The 24,351-nt window shown below is 49.4% G+C and overlaps 1 long non-coding RNA gene across 1 annotated transcript; it reads left to right on the top strand.

Annotated features, from left to right (window-relative positions):
• The first annotated feature begins 1,308 nt into the window (after positions 1-1,308).
• LOC140420911 (uncharacterized) lies at positions 1,309-22,798 on the top strand. The gene is made up of 3 exons (XR_011946639.1): positions 1,309-1,517; positions 5,669-5,989; positions 22,045-22,798. It is a non-coding gene; the product is annotated as an uncharacterized lncRNA (long non-coding RNA).
• Positions 22,799-24,351: the final 1,553 nt, after the last annotated feature.

The following is a 24,351-nucleotide window of genomic DNA, read 5'->3' as shown; positions in this document are numbered from 1 at the left end:
ATGCACTTGAGAGTCATTAATCCAGTCTACAGACCATGAGTGTTGCTGAAAAAATACATTTTATCAAAGCTTTTTATCTTGCACTCATCAAGAATACCAGTGTCGGGGGAACTTCATACTGTATGAGAAGAGAGTGTTGATCGGTCAGTAAGTGGATTCTGATTGGTAGAGACATTGCTATGAAGAATGTACCAGTTGATGGTGATTGACAGTTAACTGCCAAACATTATTTGAAATTTAAACCAGGCAGCTTGACTCTGATTGGTCAAGGCGCCATGAATGGTTATCTCTTATTTTGTGCAGCAGAAACAGTTGCAATGTGTGTACATGTTCTTTCTGCCTGCAAAGAACAGGGTCTTGTGAAGTGGTATATGTAGCTTCCAGTGCTCACAAATGAGTCACACTGTCAGCGTTGTTCTGCAGGTCTATTGCTCAAACTCACGAATGGACCTAAGGCCGTCATTCTTGGCCCTGAAACGTGTCAGTCTACCTCGGATTACCCTGAAAGGAAACGATCTATCAGAAATTTGAGCAACAGGTGAAGCTGGCTATTTCATGCTGATCATATGCGGTAGCAGCACGTGTTGTATTCTCCACAAACAGGATGCTGCCGACAAGCCAAAAGGATGCTTTTCTAATCACACAAATGAGTAATATGGTGTATACCATTCAGTGCCAGTATGAAGCTAGGTATGTAGCCTGTACGTCCCAAAGACCGGTGCATCATATCAAACAGCATGTCCCTTCTGCTGTTCGCAACTGGTAAGGTGCAGACTATAACCAACCAGTCCATGCTTACAAAACTCAGAATACTGTGTCCAACATTAGATGCGATTCTGCAGTTGGACAACATTTGCTAAATAATCCTCAATATGCTAAAAATGATTTAGAATGAATCATTTACCTGAGGCAGGAACTGTGCTCTGAAAGCTAGTGATTCGAAACAAACCTGTTGGACTTGTAAGATTTCTTACTGTGCTCACCCCAGTCCAACTCCGGCCTCTCCACATCATGTATGCTGCAGGCAGCGGCCATTATTGAGCTAATGTTGTTTAAACGTCCCCAACAGAGGGGGCAGCAGAGCAGGCAATGTAACAAAATTTTCAGATCTTACAACAATCTACAGGTGCTTCATAAATAGGTTGTTGTTGAACAGACAATAGTGCATGAACAACGTTCAAACCATACTGTTCATTGCTTAGAAATCAGCACGCTAAATTGGTGTTGCCCGCTGTTTTCATAGATCCACAGCAAATTGGTTGGCTCTTACATGCCCTCTGAAATGGCCAAGCAACTTACACAGTTCAAGGGCAGTTAGGGATGGGCAATAATTGCTGGCCCAGTCAGTGAGGCCCACATCCCGTGAACAACTAAAAACAAACACTGACACACTTCTTTCGTTATTGCAGAGAAGGTGCCGCATAATCACAAAATCACAGAAAATACAGTGCAGAAGAGGCCCTTCAGTATATCGAGTCTGCAGCGAGACATGAAAAACACTTGACCTACCTACCAAGGTAAACAGCGGCTCTCCACCCACCCTGACAATGCCCCACATAATCCTGTACACCTCAATCAAGTCGCCCCTCAGTCTTCTCTGCCCCAACAAAAACAGCCCAGGCCTATTCAACCTGTCTTCACAACTTAAATGTTCCATCCCAGACAACATCCTGATGAATCGCCTCTGCACCCCCTCCAGTGCCATCACATCCTTCCTGTAAAGTGGTGATCAGAACTGCACACAGTACTCCAGCTGTGGCCTCACCAAAGTTCTATCCAACTCCAACATGACCTCCCTGCTTTTGTAATGTGTGCCTCGATTGACAAAAGCAATGTCCGATATGCCCTTTTCATCACCCTATTAAACTACCCTTCTGCCTTCAGAAATCTGCAGACAAACACACCAAGTTCCCTTTGTTCCTGAAACTTCCCAGTGTCAGGCCATTCATTGAACACTTCCTTCTCCAATGTCGCCTCACAAAGTGTGTCACCTCACACTTTTCAGAGTTAAATTTGATCTGTTACTTATCTGTCCATTTGATCATCCCATCTATAACTTCCTCTAACCCAAATCATTCAACCTCACTGTAAACCACCCGCCCAATCTTTGTATCATCTGCAAACTTACTGTTGTTAACCCCCCCACATAGTCATCTATGTAATTTAGATCAATGACGAATAATAGGGGACCCAGCACAGACCACGTGGTACGCCACTGGACACGGGCTTCCGGTCACTAAAGCAGCCTTCTGTCATCACCCTCTGTCACCTGCAACTAAGCCAATTTTGAATCCACCTTATCAAATTACCCTGTATTCAATTGCATTTGCCTTTTTTATAAGTCTCCCATGTGGGAACCTTGTCAAAGGCTTTGCTGAAATTCATATAAACTACATCAGCTGCACTACCCTCATCTACACACCTGGTCACTTCATTAAAAAATTCAATCACATTTGTTAGGCATGACCTCCCTCTGACAAAGCCATATTGACTATCCCTGATCAACCTTGCCTCTCCAAGTGGAGCTAGTTTCTCTCCTTCAGAATTTTCTCCAAAAGTTTCCCTACTCACTGGTCTGTAGTTCCATGGTTTATCTCTCTAACCCTTCTTAAAAAGTGGAATCACATTAGCTGTTCTCCAATCCTCTGGCACCACCCCGACGGCCAGAGAGGAATTAAACATTCGGGTTAAAGGCCCGGCAATCTCCTCCCTCACCTCCCACAGTGGTCTGTGACACAATTCATCCAGACCTGGAGATTTGTCCACATTTAAGCCTGCCAACACCTCCAATACCTTGTCATTCCGTATGTCAATTTACTCAAGAACCTCACTGTCTCTCTCCCTGAGCTCCATACCTACATCCTCCATTCTCTTGGGTGAAGATGTGAAGTATTCGTTCAACACCCTACCAATGTCCTCTGGCTCCACCCACAGGTTGCCCCATTGGTCCCTAATGGGCTGGTTTAGCACAGGGTAAATAGCTGGCTTTGAAAGAAGACCAAGGCAGGCCAGCAGCACGGGTTCAATTCCCGTAACATGCCTCCCCGAACAGGTGCCGGAATGTGGCGACGAGGGGCTTTTCACAGTAACTTCATTTGAAGTCTACTTGTGACAATAAGCGATTTTCATTTTGTTTCGTTTCATTTTCATGTGACTCCAGATCCACACCAATACCGTTGACTCTTAACTGTCGCCTCAAGGGCAATTAGGCATGGGCAATAAATGCTGGCCCAGCCTGCGACACCCACGATCCATGAACGAATAAATTAAAGTCCTGGGAGAAGAATACAAAATGCAGGAGGGACCTTAAAAAGGAAGTTAGGAAAGCTCAGAGACTGCATGGAAATTAAATTCGGGATTGGAGAAAGAACAAGAGAATAATTTGGGGGGGAAATTAGAGATCATATAGGTAATGTGTGTATGGGACTGGAAGACATGTGTACAGTCCCTAATTAATACTTTGTGTCAGTTTTCACAATGGAAAAGGACGATGCAGGTATAGACATCAGTGTGGAAGACTCTGAATATTAGAGGAAATTATAATAGAGAGGAGTTCCTAGGAGGTTTAGCAGTCTTAAAAGTGGATAAATCTGTTGGGCCAAACAAGATGTATCCCAGGCTGTTGAGGGAGGCAACGGAGGAGGTATCAGATGTACTGGCAGTAATTTTAAAATCTTCTGTGGCCACAGGTGAGTTGCCAAAGGGACAGCTAACATTGTCTTATTATTAAAAAAGGGAGAGGGCTCACGTGCACTAGGGTCAGCAATGACCTTGGGACGGAACAAGCGTTATTACCAAGGGTTATTCTTTTTTTTCCCCCAGGGTGGTAGTCAGTTGGTAGACTCTCATCTACTTTTATATGCCTTGGCGGTAGCCTGGGCAGCTCTGCTGAATAAATAGGTCTGATACTTCTTGTTTATTCTCTGTCTTTTTCTTCCTTCTAAGAGACCATGGAGGTGGGGCTTCCGTTGCGTCCCGCACTTTGTTCTTGGTTTTCTCTTGAGCACTTGTGGGGACGTTTAGATGGTGGGTCTTGGTGTCATGGTTAAATGAGCAGGCCTTTTTGATGAGTGGTCTTGAGACTGAGTGGCCCTGGTTATTGGGGTGGGTTCCCTGGTGCTGGGAGGAGGTGAGCTGGCCCTTCTCCTGAGCTTCCCTGATGGCCCTCCTTTTCCCTGGGGCAGAGAACCCCTTTTCCAGTTGGAATCTGTTGATATCCTTCTTGGCCTTGAGCCTTTTGGTTGTTCTGGTGTCCCTCAAGGGGGTGTGTCATTGTTCAATGTTCCAGTGGCCTGTTCTTCCCTTGGACCTGAGACCGGTGGGTGGGGTTTGGTAGCTAGGTTCTTGCTTGCTGCTTGTTTATTACACTTCAAACTTTTCTTAATTTTATATGGAAGGCCCTGGATTTGAGGTCTGAAATCCAAGGCTTGAGATTATTTGGACGTGTTGTACTGGGCCCTCTCCTTATTGTCTTGTAGCTATGCGATGGTTGTCTGCTCTGTCCTGAGCCTGGAGGGGAGTTTGATTATATTATGGCTATCAGTATAATTCCCCCCTAGCTCCGGGGTTCTCAATCATTTTTATTCCTCTCTTATTTCTGTTCTCAAGCTATGGGTATTTCTGTTGTTGACTGTATCCTGCTTGCTACAGAGTAATCTTGTATTTGTGGGAGGAACACGTTAGGAATTTTCTCCCCGACTCATCCAGTCTAATTTGTTCCCATGTTGTCAATGACTCTGGTGGTGTGCTGTACGTCTTTTGCATTGATACCTGTGGCTTTTTTCTCCATTTCCTTTGTTTTGATGCAACTGCTATAAAAAAACTGGAATAAAAATACATTTTTTAAAGAAGGGTGGTAGGGATAGACTAGGAAATTAGTCAATCTAACCTCAGTGGTGCGTAAGTCACGAGAAAGAATTCTGAGGGACAGAATATATCTGCATTCGGAAAGACACGGATTAATCAGGGATAGTCAGCATGGATTTTCTAGGGGAAGGTCATGTCTGAACAAATGTAATCACATTTTTTGATGAGGTAATCGAGTGTTGATGAAGGTAATACATTTGATATAGTCTATATGCATATCTGGCATAGATAGTGTGGATAGGAAGGCACTTTTCCATGAACAGAGGGATCAGTACCCAGGGGTCATAGATTTAAGGTAAGAGGCAGAAAGCTAAGAGGAGAGTTGAGGAGAAGCTTTTTCAGTCAGAGGGTGGTGGGTGTCTGGAACTCGCTGCCATAAAGGGGTGGTTGAGTCAGAAACTCTCGTAACATTTAAGAAGCATTTAGATATTCACTTGCTCCAGGGTTGTCGGCCAAATGCTGGAAAATATGATTAGTGTGGTCAAATCTTTGTTGAACAGGGTGGAGACGATGGGTTAAATGGCGTCCTTCTGTGCTCAAAATGTGCTCAAAATGTCAATAACAAGTAGCAGCAGGAAAGACCTTGAGGAGGACAAATTTCACCTCTCGGTTTTATCCCCCCCCCCCATGATTCTATGCATTGAGGCAGTTGATGATGATGGTATGTGTCCTTCTCTTAACACACTTCTCACTCATCCCTTGCTCTTTCCTGAATCCCTGGTTGCAGATGGTATAAGCACACAGTTTTCACTTTCTTCAGTCCTTTCATCACAACCTAGCCCTTGTCCCTCCTTCATTTCAGATACAGAAGAGCTGAAACCTGTCCAGTCAATGAAAGAAGCGAAAGAGCACATTAAAGATGAAGAAAGATTGGGGCTGAATTTTAACAACACCCCAAAGTGGTATAAAGTTCTTAATTCACCAGACCCACATTTGGCAGAAAGTGCCCCGAAATGTGGAACCTTCACTTCGGTGGAAGGGGAGGAGGACAGGGACGTAACAGAGTAAGGCCTTCCGATCCCGGAAGAGGATAGTGGGCAGAGATTGGCCCTCAGGACGAGGAGGACTGACCCCAGCTTGGGCCCAATATAAAAGTCTCTCTGGACACAGTTCCTGCTGTGAGGTAGGAAACTGTTATCATTTTGTTGGTCCTTAGGAGGAGATGTCTGTTGTCAATCTAGTGAGGAAGAACTATAATGGTTGACCAACTGGTTAGTTACACTGGAGGAAACTATAGAGACAAGAGAAATTGTAGCTGAGCGTTGAATGAAGGAACAGACAGCAGAAACTTTATATTGACACATCTTCCCATGGACATGGCTGCATTCTGGCAGCTTCAGCAGGTCCCGGCACTGTTCCTTAAATTATATCATCACAATGCCTCAGGGGCTGAATTTCAGATGTGCATATAGAGACTTTTCCCTTTCACCAACCATCTATCCGAGTGCGAGCATCTAATTGTCCATCGCACTCAAAGCAGCACACCGTCATCGCAGATAGTCAAACTCAGAGAGAGCAGGTCAGCAGGTGTATATGCAGTCGGGAACACACCATGCCGTGTTGATGTGACAAGGACAAATGACAGGTCAACCAAAATTTCCATTGCCACCCCCTCCAAGCTTCCCCACTCAACATCCCACCCCACACCTACCCTTCCCATTGCAGCAACATCAGTCTGTACATAAGTCAGAGAGGGCAGCCCCAGGACTGGCAGTGTTCTGAGAAAAATTCAAAGTGTCACGCTGCATAGAAACAGCTAAGTGATTTTGGGGGAGGGTTGATAAGTATTTTCTAATTTCTCTTTCAAAATGCGGATTATTTGTCATTGTGAGGTTTCACTAGTAATAGTAAGGTTTATTCACAGTAAACAGCTGTTTAGGAGTGGTAGGGTCTAGGTTTCTGGCTTCCATCGTCTGTAAAGTAAATTTAAGGCATGCCAAGTTGGCACTGGCGTATGAAATGTGCATCTTGTGTCATGTGGAAAGTCAAGGTTCCTGTGGCCCAGACAATCACATTTACAGGAAGCGTCACTAGCTGCAGAAACAGGAACTCCGGGTTTCAGAACTCGAGCAACGGCTGGCGTCACTGTGGCACCATCCGTAAGACAGAGAAAAAATGGGTAACCACCAGATAGTCCAGAAGGATCAGCCAAGAATCTCCTGAGTCTGTCTCACTCACTATCCAGTTTACCATTTGAATACTGGTGAGGATGGTGGTTCCTCAGAGAAGGAATTCTATGGATTCTATGGGAGGGCAGCACGGTGGCACAGGTGGTTAGCACTGCTGCCTCACAGCGCCAGAGAACCGGGTCCAATACTCGGGTGATTGTCTGCGTGGGTTTCCTCCGGGTGCTCTGGTTTCTTCCCACAGTCCAAAGATGTGCAGGTTAGGTGGATTGGCAGCGGAAGAGTGCTCTTTCAGTGGGTCGGTGCAGACTTGATGCCTCCTCCTGCACTATTGGGATTCTGTAATTCTACGAGTGTAACCAGAGCTAAACCTGTGTCAGCTGCACAGGAGGGGAGGGAGAAGAGTAATAGTGGTAGGGGAAAGGATAATTAAAAGAAAAGACAGGGGTTTCTGCTGACAGAATCCTTACAGTGCAGGAGGAGGCCATTCAGCCCATCGAGTCTGCACCAACCCTTTGAGAGAGCACCTCACCTAGGGCCACTCCCTTGCCATAGCCCCATAACCCCACCTAACATTTGGACACCAAGGGGCAATTTAAAATGGCCAATCCACCTAATCTGCACATTTTTGGATTGTGGTAGAAAACCGTAGCACCCGGAAGAAACTCACAAGGAATTGTGCAAATTCCACACAAGACAGGAAATGAATCTGGGTCCCTGGTGCTGTGAGGCAGCAGTGCTAACCACTGTGTCACTGTGTCCCGGATGTGACTCGAGAAGGGAAGGTTGCCTCCCTGGTGACATGGTACAGGGTGTCACTGAACACCATCATGGTCTTTTTCTGGGGGAGGTCAGAAGTCATGGTCCACATCAATACCAATGACGTAGGTAGAAAGAGGGACAAGGTCCTAAAGGCAGGTTTTCGAGAGCTAGGAACAGAGATTAAAAGGCAACTCTTCAAAGAAAGTTCTGACAATATGTATATTGTAAGGTTAATGAAGGGTTAACAATCTAATGTAAATGCAGCCAACCACTAGATCGCGATCAAGCACATACATGTGGATCATATGATACCCTTGATTCGGGGAGTGTGTGATAAATCGTGAGAGAGAATCGTCATGTTTTCAGAAACTTTGTAGATGGAATTGCAGTTTAGTTTATTTATCATCTTTTATATCTCAGTAAGCAAGTTGAATTTAGTTGTAGTGTTAATAAATTAGCTTTGTTCAAAATGTAGCTTATTGTTCTTTATGAGACACTACACTTCAAAGCTTTCTTCATTCAGAAAGCAAAGAACATCACAGTTGTAATCTGGATTGGATTGTATTCGATTGGATTTGTTTATTGTCACGTATACCGAGGTACAGTGAAAAATATTTTTCTGTGAGTAGCTCAACAGATCATTAAGTACATGAGAAGAAAAGAAAAGAAAATAATTAATAAGGCAACACAAGGTACACAATGTAACTAGGTAACACCGGCATTGGGTGAAGCATACAGCGGTGTGGTGTTAATGAGGTCAGTCCATAAGAGGATCGTTTAGGAGTCTGGTAACAGCGGGGAAGAAGCTGCGTGCGTGTTCTCAGACTTTTGTATATCCTGCCTGATGGAAGAAGTTGGAAGAGTGAGTAAGCCGTGTGGGTGGGGTCTTTGATTATACTGCCTGCTTTCCCCAGGCAGCAGAGGTGTAGATGCAGTCAATGGATGGGAGGCAGGTTGGTGCAGATGGGCTGGGCTGTGTTCACGACTCTCTAAAGTTTCTTGCGGTCATGGGCTGAACAGTTGCCATACCAGGCTGTGATGCAGCCAGACAGGATACTTTCTATGGTGCATCTGTAAAACTTGGTAAGAGTTAATGTGGACATGCCAAATTTCCTTAGTTTCCTGAGAAAGTATAGACGCTGTTGTGCTTTCTTGGTGGTAGTGTCGACGTGGGTGGACCAGGACAGACTGTTGGTGATGTGCACCCCTAGGAATTTGAAGCTGTTAACCATCTCCATCTCGGCCCCGTTGATGCAGACATGGTTGTGTACATTACTTTGCTTCCTAAAGTCAATGGCCAGCTCTTTAGTTTTGCTGGCATTGAGGGAGAGATTGTTGTCACTGCACCACTCCACTAGGTTCTCCATCTCCCTCCTGTATTCGGACTCATCGTTATTCGCGGTCCGACCCACTATGGCCGTATCGTCAGCAAACTTGTAGATGGAGTTGGAACCAAATTTTGCCACGCAGTCGTGTGTGTACAGGGAGTATAGTAGTGGGCTAAGTTTGCAGCCTTCTGGGGCCCCGGTATTGAGGACTGTTGTAGACAATTGTTGTTGTTTATTCTTACTGATTGTGGTCTGTGGGTCAGAAAGTCGAGGATTGTGGTAGTATGCATTAGGGGTCACGTGGGACTGTGAAGCCATGATGTCATTGGCTGACAGATCCCGGGTCCTGGTTGGACGTTGACCTCTAGCTCCGCCCTGAAGGCGGAGTATAAGTACCTGGAGTCCTCCCCCGCAGGCAGTCTACTACTGAACTGCGGGGGAACAGTCACGCTTAATAAAGCCTTATCGACTTCACTCTATTCGTCTCTCGGAGTCTTTGTGTGCTACAATTTATTAAGCGTGACTAAAGGACTATGGAGCTCAGGATCATGCCGGAAAGCCTGAGGATCAGCCCCCACGCAGTGAACGCAGCAGCAGCTTTCAAGCACTGGCAGACTTGTTTTGAGGTCTACTTCAGAACGGCCACCGGCCGGGTCACAGAAGACCAAAAACTACAGGTCCTGCACTCGAGGTTAAGCACGGAGATTTTCTCTCTCATCGAAGACGCAGAGGATTTCCAGACGGCGTTCGCAGCACTAGAAAGTCTCTATGTCCGCCCAGTAAACCAGATCTACACTCGCTATCAACTCACAACGAGACGGCAAAGTCCCGGAGAATCGATAGATGAATTCTACGCCGCGCTACTAATTTTGGGACGAGCCTGCAGCTGCCCGTCGGTGAACGCAAATGAACACACGGACATGTTAATGCGCGATGCTTTTGTGGCAGATATGAACTCCGCCCAAATCCGCCAAAGACTTCTAGAAAAAGAGTTGCTAGGACTCTCAGAGGCACGGGCCCGAGCAGCCTCCCTAGACGTGGCCGCGCAAAATACCCGCGCCTATGGCCCCGACCGCGCGGCAGCCCATTGGGCTCCGTACGTACCCGTCGCGACAAACCCACCCCCCCCCCGGACACCCCACAGGCTTGCGCGGTCCAAACGCCAAGTCGCACCGGGGGCGCCCGCTGCTATTTCTGCGGCCAGGCGAAACACCCCCGGCAGCGCTGCCCGGCCCGCGCAGCGACCTGTAAGAGCTGCGGGAAAAAGGGCCATTTCGCGGCTGTGTGCCGGTCCCGCGAGGTCGCCGCTGTCCCGGGAGAACAGGGAGCCCTGCACGCCGTTTAAGCTCCCCAACCCCCCCAGCGCCCCATGTACGACCCGCAGGCGCAGCCACTCTGGGTCCCGACCACCGCTGTCCCGGGAGAACAGGGAGCCATGCACGCCGCTTACGCTCCCCAACCCCCCCCCCCCCACCCCCCGCGCCCCATGTATGACCCGCCGGCGCTACCACTTTGGGTCCCGACCAACGCTCTCCCCGGAGAAGAGGGAGTTCTGCGCGTCTCTAACGCCCCCCAAACCCCCCCCCGCGCCCCACGTATGACCCGCCGACGCTACCAATTTGGGTCCCGACCACCGCTGTCCCCAGAGAAGAGGGAGCCCCATGCGTTCCTAACGCTCCCCAATCCCCCCAGCGCCCCATGTGCGACCCGCAGACGCCGCCATTTTGGGTCCCGGCCACCACGAGGGGAGGAAGGGCGCCGCCATCTTGGACCACCCCAGACCTGTACGACACATGGGGGCGGCCATTTTGTCCACCCCCGCCGCCATCTTGTGACCCCCCAGCCATGTGCGATGCATGGGGGCAGCCATCTTGTTCACACCCAACGCCATCTTGGACGGCAACAACGGACCCCAGTGTCGACGGCTCCACGGGGTTCGAAGAGGATGCTCAACTACTATAACCACGTCTCGCTTCAATGACGCTGGACCAAGCTCGGCCCCGGACACTCCAGACGACGACGACAACGGTGCTGATAAACGGGCACGAGACGCCATGCCTAGTCGACTCCGGGAGCACGGAGAGCTTTATCCACCCCGACACGGTAAGACGCTGTTCTTTGACCACCCATCCCAGCGCACAAAAGATTTCCCTAGCTGCAGGATCCCACTCCGTACAGATCAAAGGCTTCTGCATAGTTACCCTAACGGTGCAAGGGAGGGAGTTCAAAAACTACAGGCTCTACGTCCTTCCCCAACTCTGCGCCCCCACATTACTGGGATTAGACTTCCAGTGCAATCTACAGAGCCTAACCTTCAAATTCGGCGGCCCAATACCCCCACTCGCTATCTGCGGCCTCGCAACCCTCAAGGTGCAACCCCCGTCCTTGTTTGCAAACCTCACCCCGGATTGCAAACCCGTCGCCACTAGGAGCAGACGGTACAGCGCCCAGGACCGGACCTTCATTCGGTCCGAAGTCCAGCGGCTACTAAAGGAAGGCATAATCCAGGACAGCAATAGTCCCTGGAGAGCGCAGGTGGTAGTCGTAAAGACAGGGGAGAAGCAAAGGATGGTGATAGACTATAGCCAGACCATCAACAGGTACACACAACTAGACGCGTACCCTCTCCCCCGCATATCCGACATGGTCAATCGGATTGCCCAATATAAGGTCTTCTCCACCGTGGACCTCAAGTCCGCCTACCATCAGCTCCCCATCCGCCCAAGTGACCGCAAGTACACAGCCTTCGAGGCAGACGGGCGATTATACCATTTCCTAAGGGTCCCATTTGGCGTCACAAACGGGGTCTCGGTCTTCCAACGAGAGATGGACCGAATGGTTGATCAACACGGGTTGCGGGCCACGTTCCCGTATCTCGACAATGTAACCATCTGCGGCCACGATCAGCAGGACCACGACGCCAACCTCCAAAAATTCCTCCAGACCGCTAAAGCCTTGAACCTCACGTACAACGAGGACAAGTGCGTTTTTAGCACCAATCGGCTAGCCATCCTGGGCTACGTAGTGCGCAATGGGATAATAGGCCCCGACCCCGAACGTATGCGCGCCCTCATGGAATTTCCCCTCCCGCACTGCTCAAAAGCCCTAAAACGCTGCCTGGGGTTCTTTTCATACTACGCCCAGTGGGTCCCCCAGTACGCAGACAAGGCCCGCCCCCTAATACAGACCACGACCTTCCCTCTGTCGACAGAGGCTTGCCAGGCCTTCAGCCGCATCAAAGCGGATATCACAAAGGCCACGATGCGCGCCATCGACGAGTCCCTCCCCTTCCAGGTCGAGAGCGACGCCTCCGACGTAGCTCTAGCGGCCACCCTTAACCAAGCGGGCAGACCCGTGGCCTTTTTCTCCCGAACCCTCCACGCTTCAGTAATCCGCCACTCCTCAGTGGAAAAGGAAGCCCAAGCCAGAGTGGAAGCTGTGCGACATTGGAGGCATTACCTGGCCGGCAGTAGATTCACTCTCCTCACGGACCAACGGTCGGTAGCCTTCATGTTCGATAATGCACAGCGGGGCAAAATCAAAAATGACAAGATCTTAAGGTGGAGGATCGAGCTCTCCACCTTCAACTACGAGATCTTGTATCGTCCCGGAAAGCTGAACGAGCCGTCCGATGCCCTATCCCGCGGCACATGTGCCAACGCACAAATTAACCACCTCCAAACCCTCCACGAGGACCTCTGCCACCCGGGGGTCACTCGGTTTTACCACTTTATCAAGTCCCGCAACCTCCCATACTCTTTAGAGGAGGTCCGTACAGTCACAAGGAACTGCCACATCTGCGCAGAGTGCAAACCACATTTTTTCAGGCCGGATGGTGCGCACCTGACTAAGGCTTCCCGCCCCTTTGAACGCCTTAGTCTGGATTTCAAAGGACCCCTCCCCTCCACCGACCGCAACATATACTTCCTTAATGTGGTGGACGAGTACTCCCGCTTCCCATTCGCCATCCCCTGTTCTGACATGACCGCGGCCACAGTCATTAAAGCCCTGAACACCATATTCACACTGTTCGGCTGCCCCGCATACGTCCACAGCGACAGGGGGTCCTCCTTCATGAGTGACGAGCTGCGCCAGTTCCTGCTCAGCAACGGTATAGCCTCGAGCAGGACGACCAGCTACAATCCCCGGGGGAACGGGCAAGTAGAAAGGGAGAACGGCACGGCCTGGAAGACCGTCCTACTGGCCCTACGGTCCAGGGACCTCCCAGTTTCACGGTGGCAGGAGGTCCTCCCGGATGCCCTCCACTCCATCCGGTCGCTACTGTGTACTAGCACTAACCAAACGCCTCATGAGCGCCTCCTTGTCTTCCCCAGGAAGTCCTCCTCTGGAACGTCGCTGCCGACCTGGCTGGCGGCCCCAGGACCCATTTTGCTCCGAAAGCATGTGCGGGCGCACAAGTCGGACCCGTTGGTCGAAAGGGTTCACCTCCTCCACGCGAACCCGCAGTCCGCTTACGTGGAGTACCCCGACGGCCGACAGGGCACGGTCTCCCTGCGAGATCTGACGCCCGCCGGCAACACACACACCCCCCGACACCAATCACCCAACCCCACCCCCTTCCTGCCACCGCCGCACCCCGCGACCGCCCCCGTCCCAGGAGGATCAGTCCTCCTCCCAGGCCCGACCAGGAATAAAGCCCAAGCTGAAACCGTAAGGCTCCTGGAGACGACAACACCGGAACAAGCACCACCACCACCACCGGGGCCGAGGCGATCGACACGGACGACCAGACCGCCCGACCGACTTGTGGCGTCGATCTAACAGTACAATATGTGGACTTTTAACGAGAACATTTTGTCTTTTCCTGACGATTACTGTAAATAGTTTTAAACAAAAAAAAAACTTGTACATACTGTAATAACATGCGAAAGTTTTCCTCCCAGGACCAGCCTTGTAAACCCTTACCACCATGCGAAGCATCACCCCGCTGGGTTCATTTTTAACAAGGGGTGAATGTGGTAGTATGCATTAGGGGTCATGTGGGACTGTGAAGCCATGATGTCATTGGCTGACAGATCCCGGTTCCTGGTTGGACGTTGACCTCTAGCTCCGCCCTGAAGGCGGAGTATAAGTACCTGGAGTCCTCCCCCGCAGGCAGTCGTCTACTGAACTGCGGGGGAACAGTCACGCTTAATAAAGCCTTATCAACTTCACTCTATTCGTCTCTCGGAGTCTTTGTGCGCTACAAGGATCCAGTTGCAGAATGAGGAGCCAAGTTTTGGAGCTTTGACATGAGCTTGGCTGGGATTATAGTGTTGAATGCGGAGCTGTAGTCAATACATAGGAGTCTGTTGTCGGAGTCCTTGTTGTCGAATTGCTCGAGGGATGAGTGTAAGGCCAGGGAGATGGCGTCTGCTATGGATCAGCTGCGGCCTGCCACTGATTCGCTCGCCCAGGAATTACTTGATCTCAGCACTTGTTCCAATTTGAATCGGCGGGTTTGTGGGGTGGAGGAGAGGGGCGGTGGTGGGGGGGAATGGCGATGGCAGCCAGGAAGACAGCTCCACCTTTCTCAGAGGGAGCCCTCACCAAGATGCTGGACGGGATGGAGCAGAGATATGTTTTCCTTTACCCTCACGTGAGCAGACGGCCACCCAGCAAGGTGACCAACGCTGCGTGGGAGGTGTGGCAGCGATAGTGAGCACTAGCTCACTGCATAACAGGACGAGGATACAGCCAGGGTAAGTCTGCCTCCTCATGTGTCCAGCCGCATGCACCCACCACACTTCTATGATGATCTCAAGCCCCGCCACCTCACGGGGTCTCAATGCTCATCCTGCCACACTCCCTATTATTCCCCCAGTCGTTCCTGACTTCATGACCATTTGACCTGGCATGACTCCTGCCCACATTCTCCCCATCTGTCTCATTTCGGAGCAACCTCGAGCACAACTGGCGTGAGCGGGCACAACCAGCTGGTGTGATGCCCGAGCTGAAGACTCTCATCACGTTTGAAGAGAAAGCCCTTGAGCTGGCTGGCCAGGAGCAGGACCGCATTCGGACAGAGGGAAAGGTGGGGGCAAGAGACACAAGTGAGAACCTTGAACACATCGAACCATGATGCAAACCTCACATGAGTTCAATTTCTTCTATCAGTATGACCCTGTCCTGCACTAATGCCATCTCACTTCCCTTGCTGGTCAATCAGTTGAGCAGCCCGGCCCATTCTCTCGCCCTCCGGAGACCACAGACCCGAGCAGCTCCAAGGGGTAATCTCAGAGTTGAGCACCGAAGAGGCATCACAGCTGTCACCTGCACCTCCACCAGTGTAGATACTCACACTTCGGTGGTATTAGGTTATAGGCAGGTTTCTGGGTCACTCACTGGTGAGAACGTCACAGCTGATGATCCATAGCAGGCGGAGGCAGCAACATCCCAGCATTCCGGCACTCGGCGGGAAGCCGGAGCCCAGGACCCTGCTGAGCCACGGTCACATGACGTTCCCCTGGATTCGGTCATCCCAGAATTGCTGGAACTGCAAAGGCAGAGGTGCAAGCATCAGGAAGGGATGACAGCACCTCTCCTCAGACTGGAAGGGCGACTGGAGGAGGCCCATCGTCTTCTGCCTGAGGAAATGGTGCCGACACTCCAAGGCAATGAGGCCAACACTGTGAGGGTGGCGTTCACAGTGGAGACCTTGGTGTAGGATGATCATTCCATGGCTCAGCTCATGACCTCCATGGCTGAGGGCATGCGTTCCATGGTGCAGCTCTTCATTTGCATGGTGCAGGCACTTGTGGGAATCGACGAGTGTCTGTGCCAGAGGACGGCGGGGCTTCTGAATCTCACTCCAGCTACCCCTCTATCCCTGGAGGAGCCAAGCGGTCTCCGGGTATCCAAAGGGAAGAGGACCAGCAGGAGCGCAGCCCGTGGCTTTTCACCCAAGAGACGCTGGGTATGTCCAGCCCATCTATGTCCAGCCTTTGCCTGTGACTGACACATCTGCAGCTCCCGTATACCGAGGAGGGCAGCACTGCAACGCCCGTGCAGCCTGAAAGCTCTGGATCCTCAGGGTCTAGGCCCTCCAGGCCACATCCACCAAGGTCATCTCAGGCAACAGGGCATGAAACGCAACATGTCGCCTCATCCTCAGCTGCAGATCGTGGGGGTACACCTAGACATAGCGGGTGGCTGAGAAAGGCAAAGAAAAGATAATAACATAGTGGGCATGGGTGAACATAGGCACGAATAGCAACTAATCACCAGTGTTAGCACCATTAAATGTATTAAGTGTCGTGTTGATCACTCATAAAGTGTCCCTTGCTTTCAATTCATTGCGGCACATTCTGCCAACTCCCAAGCCACGCCAGTGCTTCCTCCATTTTCTCTGTGAGCTCAATAATTCTCCAACCCACCCTCCATCCCCACTGTGATTACGCAGTCATACTGACATGATACTGGCAATGCCTTCACAAACACCCCTGCACCCAAAGCAACACTCCCCACCCACCCAGGCTAATGGACAGGCCTTCCATTTCTAGCAGCATTCATTCATCATGAGAATACCATCAGCTGAAAGCTCGTGAAAATATGTCCATCTCGCAAAGAGGTGGAGATCCACAATGGGACCCTTGACCTCTGAGGAGGCAGGAGCAGCTATGATGTGTCATTCAGCATCTCATCATCTCTAGATCACCCTGTTCAGTGGCAGTTCACATTCATGCCTCAGTCAGGCAGTAGTCAGATATTCGCAGGAGATCTAAGGAGCATTGCTCAGTCTTCACTGCAAGTCATCATCATTTTCCTGCATCGACCGCTCATGTTGTATTCACACCCTGCCCATGAAAGGAGCAATCAACAGAATTACCTCCTACTGGCAAGACGCAAGTGAGATGGTCTCACACCCCCACCCGGAGACATATCTGCCCCCATAGTCCCGGTCGTCTCCAAATCGAGAGGCAATGAGGGCGTCCCCAGCCCTGCGTGTCATTTGGGCACTGGCCACCAATTGTGGTCCTTCCTCTCGCTCCTCTGGGATTGTCCATCGCCACCCCCTTCAACTTCCTCCTCATCTGAGGCAGTTTCAGAGGAGGTTCACCAGATTAATTCCAGGGATGCAAGGGTTGATGTATGACGAGAAATTGGACAGTTTGGGCTTATACTTGCTGGAGTTTAGCAGAATGAGAGGGGATCTGATCAAGGTATATAAAATACTAAAAGGATTGATAAAGTAAACATAGACCAAGGGCGGGATTCTCCATTTCAGTGTGGTCGCTGGGACAGAATCGGTGGACATTTATGACAGCAAAATTGGCGCCAGCCCCGGGGCAATTCAACGACTGTTAATGGGCTAGCACCGGCCCCACGGAGAACACGGGCGATTGCAATGAAAAATGGTGTCAGATTCGCTGGAGCCGGGATTGGCACTCGAGAGGCTTACAAGCTGCAGCCACATATCAGCACTCCACTCCCCACACACACACTTCCCAGCCAACAAGATGGCACTTGGTGCGCTGGAGAGCACCCATCCCATTGATGGGTCGACTGGGTACCTAGGGGGGCCCTGGGGAGACACCCATATGATCCATGGCACTAAATTCACAGTGGGCAGTTAGCAGCGTGCGCAGTCACATGGCTGCCTTGCAGGCTGCGGCAATGGTGTTCCATGCCATCCACCCTGACCCCACGGCCCACCTCCTGGTTTCACCCTGCTACTCCCCCCCCCCCCCCCAGCCCTGGCAGAAGCGCTCCGACCATTGGCTCAACTGTCAGCACACTATGGCGATGTTGGATATTTTCCGTACCCGCCTCTCTCCCTCAGCAGCCACAGCGCATGTTTCCCAATTTTTGAAAGTACAAGTGAACCTCGTCCTTAGTAATTCCTCCTCGCAGAGGCACATCATCACGGAGGCCCCGGAGAATACCAGGTCAGACCTGCAAATGATATGCCAACAACGTTTACTGCACATGCAGAGTAGAACGCACTGACGCCGCTGTTGAGGCTCCTGTTGAGCATGGCATTCTGTCGGGTGCCAGGCGCCGGCCACGACTTTCGCCTCACGTGCCATTCTTTGTCCAATTGTGTTTGCCGATTCCGCCGTTGGCTGATGGAGAATTCCACCCCAAATGTTGCCCCTTGTGGGAACTGAGATCAGAAGGAACTACTTCTCACAGAGGGTGATGTATTTGTTGAATTTGCTGCCCCATAATGCAGTGGAGTCTGAATCATTTAATGGTTTCAAGAAGGAGATAGATATATTTCTGATTTTAAAAAACAGGTTCAAGGGATATGGGGAACAGGTAGGGAGGTGGATTTGAGACCAGGAAGAGGTCAGAACAAAGAACAAAGAACAAAGAAATGTACAGCACAGGAACAGGCCCTTCGGCCCTCCAAGCCCGTGCCGACCATACTGCCCGACTAAACTACAATCTTCTACACTTCCTGGGTCCGTATCCTTCTATTCCCATCCTATTCATATATTTGTCAAGATGCCCCTTAAATGTCCCTATCGTCCCTGCCTCCACTACCTCCTCCGGTAGTGAGTTCCAGGCACCCACTACCCTCTGCGTAAAAAACTTGCCTCGTACATCTACTCTAAACTTTGCCCCTCTCACCTTAAACCTATGCCCCCTAGTAATTGACCCCTCTACCCTGGGGAAAAGCCTCTGACTATCCACTCTGTCTATGCCCCTCATAATTTTGTATACCTCTATCAGGTCGCCCCTCAACCTCCTTCGTTCCAGTGAGAACAAACCGAGTTTATTCAATCGCTCCTCATAGCTTATGCCCTCCATACCAGGCAACATTCTGGTAAATCTCTTCTGCACCCTCTCTAAAGCCTCCACATCCTTCTGGTAGTGTGGCGACCAGAATTGAACACTATACTCCAAGTGTGGCCTAACTAAGGTTCTGTACAGCTGCAACATGACTTGCCAATTCTTATACTCAATGCCCCGGCCAATGAAGGCAAGCATGCCGTATGCCTTCTTGACTACCTTCTCCACCTGTGTAGCCCCTTTCAGTGATCTGTGGACCTGTACTCCTAGATCTCTTTGACTTTCAATACTCTTGAGGGTTCTACCATTCACTGTATATTCCCTACCTGCATTAGCCCTTCCAAAATGCATTACCTCACATTTGTCCAGGTTAAACTCCATCTGCCATCTCTCCGCCCAAGTCTCCAGACAATCTAAATCCTGCTGTATCCTCAGACAGTCCTCATCGCTATCCGCAATTCCACCAACCTTTGTGTCGTCTGCAAACTTACTAATCAGACCAGTTACATTTTCCTTCAAATCATTTATATATACTACAAAGAGCAAAGGTCCCAGCACTGATCCCTGTGGAACACCACTGGTCACAGCCCTCCAATTAGAAAAGCATCCCTCCATTGCTACCCTCTGCCTTCTATGGCCTAGCCAGTTCTGTATCCACCTTGCCAGTTCACCCCTGATCCCGTGTGACTTCACCTTTTGTACTAGTCTACCATGAGGGACCTTGTCAAAGGCCTTACTGAAGTCCATATAGACAACATCTACTGCCCTACCTGCATCAATCATCTTAGTGACCTCCTCGAAAAACTCTATCAAGTTAGTAAATCAGCTATGATCTGATTGAATAGTGGAGCAGGGTCGAAGGCTGAATTGCCCACTTCTGCTCCTGATATCTCTGTACCTATGTACCACCTCATCCAGCCCTTCGACCTCTTGCAGTGCCAGGTTTTGCAGAGCACAGCACACCACAATGATGCACAGCACCCTCTCGGGGTTGGTACTGGAAGGCTCCCCCTGACTGGTTCAGGCACTGGAACTGCATCTTTAGCAGGCCTACTGCCAGCTCAAGCAGCGTACATGTTGAAGCATGAGCCTCACTGTATCGGGTCTCAGATTGTGTTTGGGGCCAGCCACCCCTTTGTCCTGAGGAGTCATCCCTCCAGCCATCAACTATTTGTTGATGTACCATTTGTCAATGTACTCTGTCGATTATTCTTTTGTCTACTATGTACGTACTGTGTACGTTCCCTTGGCTGCAGAAAAATACTTTTTACTGTAGTTCGGTACATGTGACAATAAATATCAATCAATCATTCAGCTGCTTGTTTCCCTTGAATATGGTTGGGATCTGAGAGCATCTAAAAATGCAGCTGTCATGGATGCTCCCCTGGAAATGGGCACACACCTGCATTTTTCATATGACCTAGTCACAGACGATCTGCATTTTTAGGGAATGGAGTCCTTTGCAGTTCCTAAAGGGTTCCCCATGCCGCCATGGGGAATGCAAAGGCACCTGTGAGCAATCTATGAGACCCTCCATTTGGGGCAAGCCAACCACGTTGGTGAAGCGGGTGGTCCTGGCTCACCTGTGCCTGGTCCAAATTAATGTACATGGGGTCCTCGCAAATAGCGCATCTGCCTTGTGCACTTATGTGCGGCAGACTGGGATATGCCACACAGGTCCCCCATGCAGCCCTGAAATGAGACACTGGCATTAACGTTCAGCGTGGCTGGAACTTTCAGGGCTGCAGACAATGGGTAACATCCCAGTTCAGGTGGTGCCAACTCCTGCATCATCTAGCAGAGGTGGTCCACTCTCTCTCGGGACAGAGGCAGTCATCTCCGACTCTGGACGCCTGACATTCTGGAGATATGATGCTCTCCTCTGGTAGACCCGTGGCTGGCTGTGTCTCCTCTGAACCACCTCCATATGTGGGCCTGCATTCGGTGAATCAACGGGCCCTGTCACCCCCTCTTGTGCGGGGCACTGGTCCTACCCAATGCAACCGCATGGTGTCTGGTTGTTGCTACTGGTCCACAATTATCAATAGCACTGCCATCATCCTCTCAACCCAAAAACTGAAAGGAAGCAAACAGAAATGTGAGCATCTTGGAGACCTGACAATGCTCTGACCCATTGCCCGATCAATACATGCGACACTTGCCCGTGCACATTCCGGCAGTTAGCACTGCCGCCTCACAGTGCCCAGGGAACCAGGTTCAATTCTGACTTTGGGTGACTGCCTGTGTGGAGCTTACACTTTCTCCCAATGTCTGCATGGGTTTCCTGCAGGTGCTCCAGTTTCCTCCCACAGTCCAAAGATGTGCAGATTAGGTGGATTGGCCATGCTAAATTGACCCTTCGTGTCCAAAGATGTGCAGTTTAGGTGGGGTTACTGGGATAGGGTGGGGTGCTCTTTCAGAGGGTTGGTGCAGTCTCGCTGGGCCAAATGGCCTCCTTCTGAACTGTAGAGATTCTATGGGGGGTAGGTGTGTCACTTCTCCCTTATGGAGAGGTGAGTGTAAGCCATGGAGTTCAATGCTTGGGGGCTCATTGCACAAAGGGTTAAATAGCGGGTGCCAATCAATAGCTAAATTAGTGAGCAAGGATCTTCAATCGGAAGATCAAGATGTAGGATCAATTTGGTTAGATCTAAGAACAATGAAGGGTTGCATATCAGCCACCAAACAGTAATGATAATGCAGGACACATTATAAATCAGGAAATTAGAGGTGTATGCAACAACGGGAATACAATCATTATTGGGGACTTTAATCTACATATAGACTGGGTAAACCTAATTATCACTAATATTTTGGAAGATGAATTCTGAAACGTATGGTTCTCTGGAGCAATCTATTGAGGAACCAACTGGAAAACAGGCTATTTTAGAGCTAGTTATGTAATGAGAAAGGGCTGATCAATAATCTCAGAAAGTGCTGGAAAAACTCACCAGGTCAGGCAGCATCTGTGAGAGAGAAACAGGGTTAATTATTTGAGTTCGAATGGCTTCTTTGGAACTGTTCTGAAGTAGAGTCATATTGGACTCAAAACATCTCTCTGTCACGCTGGGCTAGCACACGGTCAATTCCAATCCCATTTGGCCCGAGTCGCATCTCTGGTGAACTTAGATTTTATATCAATAGCTGTGGTTTTGGTTGAGTTGAATTCTCTACAGTCACCAGGTTTGTAAAATTAAACACAAGCTACCTTTTATTATTTACAGTAATTATAATTAAACAGCCCTGATGCTCAACATTCCCCCCTCCACTTTCTAACTACCCCCCTCTCTACAGACACTCAGACAAACAACACAGAGGGGAAATGGTGGTTGAAACTACTTCCTACGGAAGCTAAAGAAATTTGGCATGTCTGCATCGACTCTCACAAACTTCTACAGATGCTCAATAGAGAGCATCCTATCCGGCTGCATCACAGCCTGGTATGGCAACTGCTCGGTCCAAGATCGCAAGAAACTGCAGAGTGTGGTGAACTCAGTCCAACACATCACGCAAGCTTACCACCCTCACATTGATTCTGTATACACCTCCCGCTGCCTCAAGAAGGCAGACAGCATTATCAGAGACCCTTCCCACCCAGACATTGCTTTCTTCCAGACCCTTCCATCAGGCAGAAGGTAAAGAAGTCTGAAGAACTGCACATCCAGACATAGGAACAGCTTCTTTCCCACAGCTACAAGACTCCTCAACGACTCTCCCCCAGACTGATCTGTTCCCTGTAAGAACACTATTCACAACGCCCTATGCTGCCCTTGCTCATGTATTTGCTTTGTTTGGCCCCTTGTTCCGCGCTGTGACCAGTCACTGTTTGTCGATGTTCTCTATTGATTATTCTTTTTGTCTACTATGTACGTACTGTGTACGTTCTCTCGGCCGCAGAAAAATACTTTTCGCTGTACTTCGTTACACGTGACAATCAAATCAAATCAAAGGTAAGGAAAATGTTAATAAAATAAAATAATAAAGGATTTTTGATTTAGATGGATGTCTTCTAGTCAGTTTCTTTCTCAAGGTTAGGCCTTCAGTTTGGTACTTCCCTTTCCTTCAACTTGTAATGACTTCAGTCTCACAATGACAGCAGGCAGCCAGCAGCAGAGAGAGGAAGAAACACAGCTCCTCTTCCTTAGAGGCTCTCACAGCTTCTGACAAAGTTGTCTACTGTTTCTGTACATTCAGGATGATTTCAAATTTACTGCAAAGATGTGCCAGGCACTCACTGGTTTTAGAACAAAAAAGCAATTCTTCCAGTAAGAAAGAGAATGCATTCCTTCTCCTTCCAGGATCTTAAAAACCTCTGCCAAGCTCTCTCAGAAAGCATCACACAGGAACCAATCACTGACTGTTGTCAGGCAGAACACTGCCCTGGTCAAACCACAGGTTGCCAGCCAACCAACCGAACCAACTTCCTCCAAAGTTTGTTCATCAGGTTCACTTGGTGGCAACAAGTCTGTTCTTCCTCCCCAAAATACAAAACTTAGGAACACAGCTTGGGTCTTCAACTTAAAGGTATGTTTTAATTATGGACCCATGGACCAAAAATAATAAAATAAAAGAAATGGCAAAAATGGAAATTAAACTCCGCTGATGCTGCCTGACCTGCAGAGTTTTTGTTTTTATTTTGGATCTCCAGCATCTTCAGTATTTTACTTTTATCTAATTAATAACCTTTTTGTTAATGAGCCTTTGGGGAAGAGTGACAGTAATATGATGGAATTTTATATTGAGTTTGAAAGTGATGTAATTGAATCAAAACTATGTTCTTAAATCTAAACTAAGGAAACTATGAAGTAGGGTGGCACGGTGGTCAGTGGTTAGCACTGCTCCTACGGTGGTGAGGACCCGGGTTCAATCACGACTCTGGGTCACTGCACATTCTCCCCGTGTCTGTGTGGATTTCATCCCCACAACCCAAAGATGTGCAGGTTAGGTGGATTGGCCATGCTAAATTACCCCTTAATTGGAAAAATGTAATTGCATACTCTAAAACCATGAAGGTGTTTTTTTTAATTTGTTCATGGGACGTGGGTGTTGCAGCCTGAGCCAGCATTTATTGCCCATCCCTAATTGCCCTTGAGGAGGAAGTTAAGAGTCAACCACATTACTGTGGATCTGGAGCCAGACCAGGTAAGGATGGCAGATTTCCTTCTCCTAAAAGGCATTAGTGAACCAGATGGGTTTTTATAACAATCGTTTCACGGTCATAATTAGACTTTAAATTCCAGGTTTTTATTGAATAAAAATTTTAGGGCCTGGTTTAGCACAGTGGGCTAAGACAGTTGGTTTGTAATGCAGAACAAGACCAGCAGCGCGGGTTCAATTCCCGTTGCAGCCTCCCCGAACAGGCGCCGGAATGTGGCGACGAGGGGCTTTTCACAGTAACTTCATTGAAGCCTACTTGGGACAATAAGTGATTATTATTGTTATTATTATCCATCTGCAGTGCCAAGATTTGAACCTGGGTCCCTGGGTTACTAGTTCAGTAGCAATACCACTACGCCACTGCCTCCCCTGCT

This window comes from Scyliorhinus torazame, chromosome 5 (genome assembly GCF_047496885.1).
Source record: "Scyliorhinus torazame isolate Kashiwa2021f chromosome 5, sScyTor2.1, whole genome shotgun sequence".
In the NCBI taxonomy this organism is placed as follows: domain Eukaryota; kingdom Metazoa; phylum Chordata; class Chondrichthyes; order Carcharhiniformes; family Scyliorhinidae; genus Scyliorhinus; species Scyliorhinus torazame.
The sequence above is the reverse complement of the archived record's forward strand: the minus strand, read 5'-3'. Positions and strand labels throughout refer to the sequence as shown.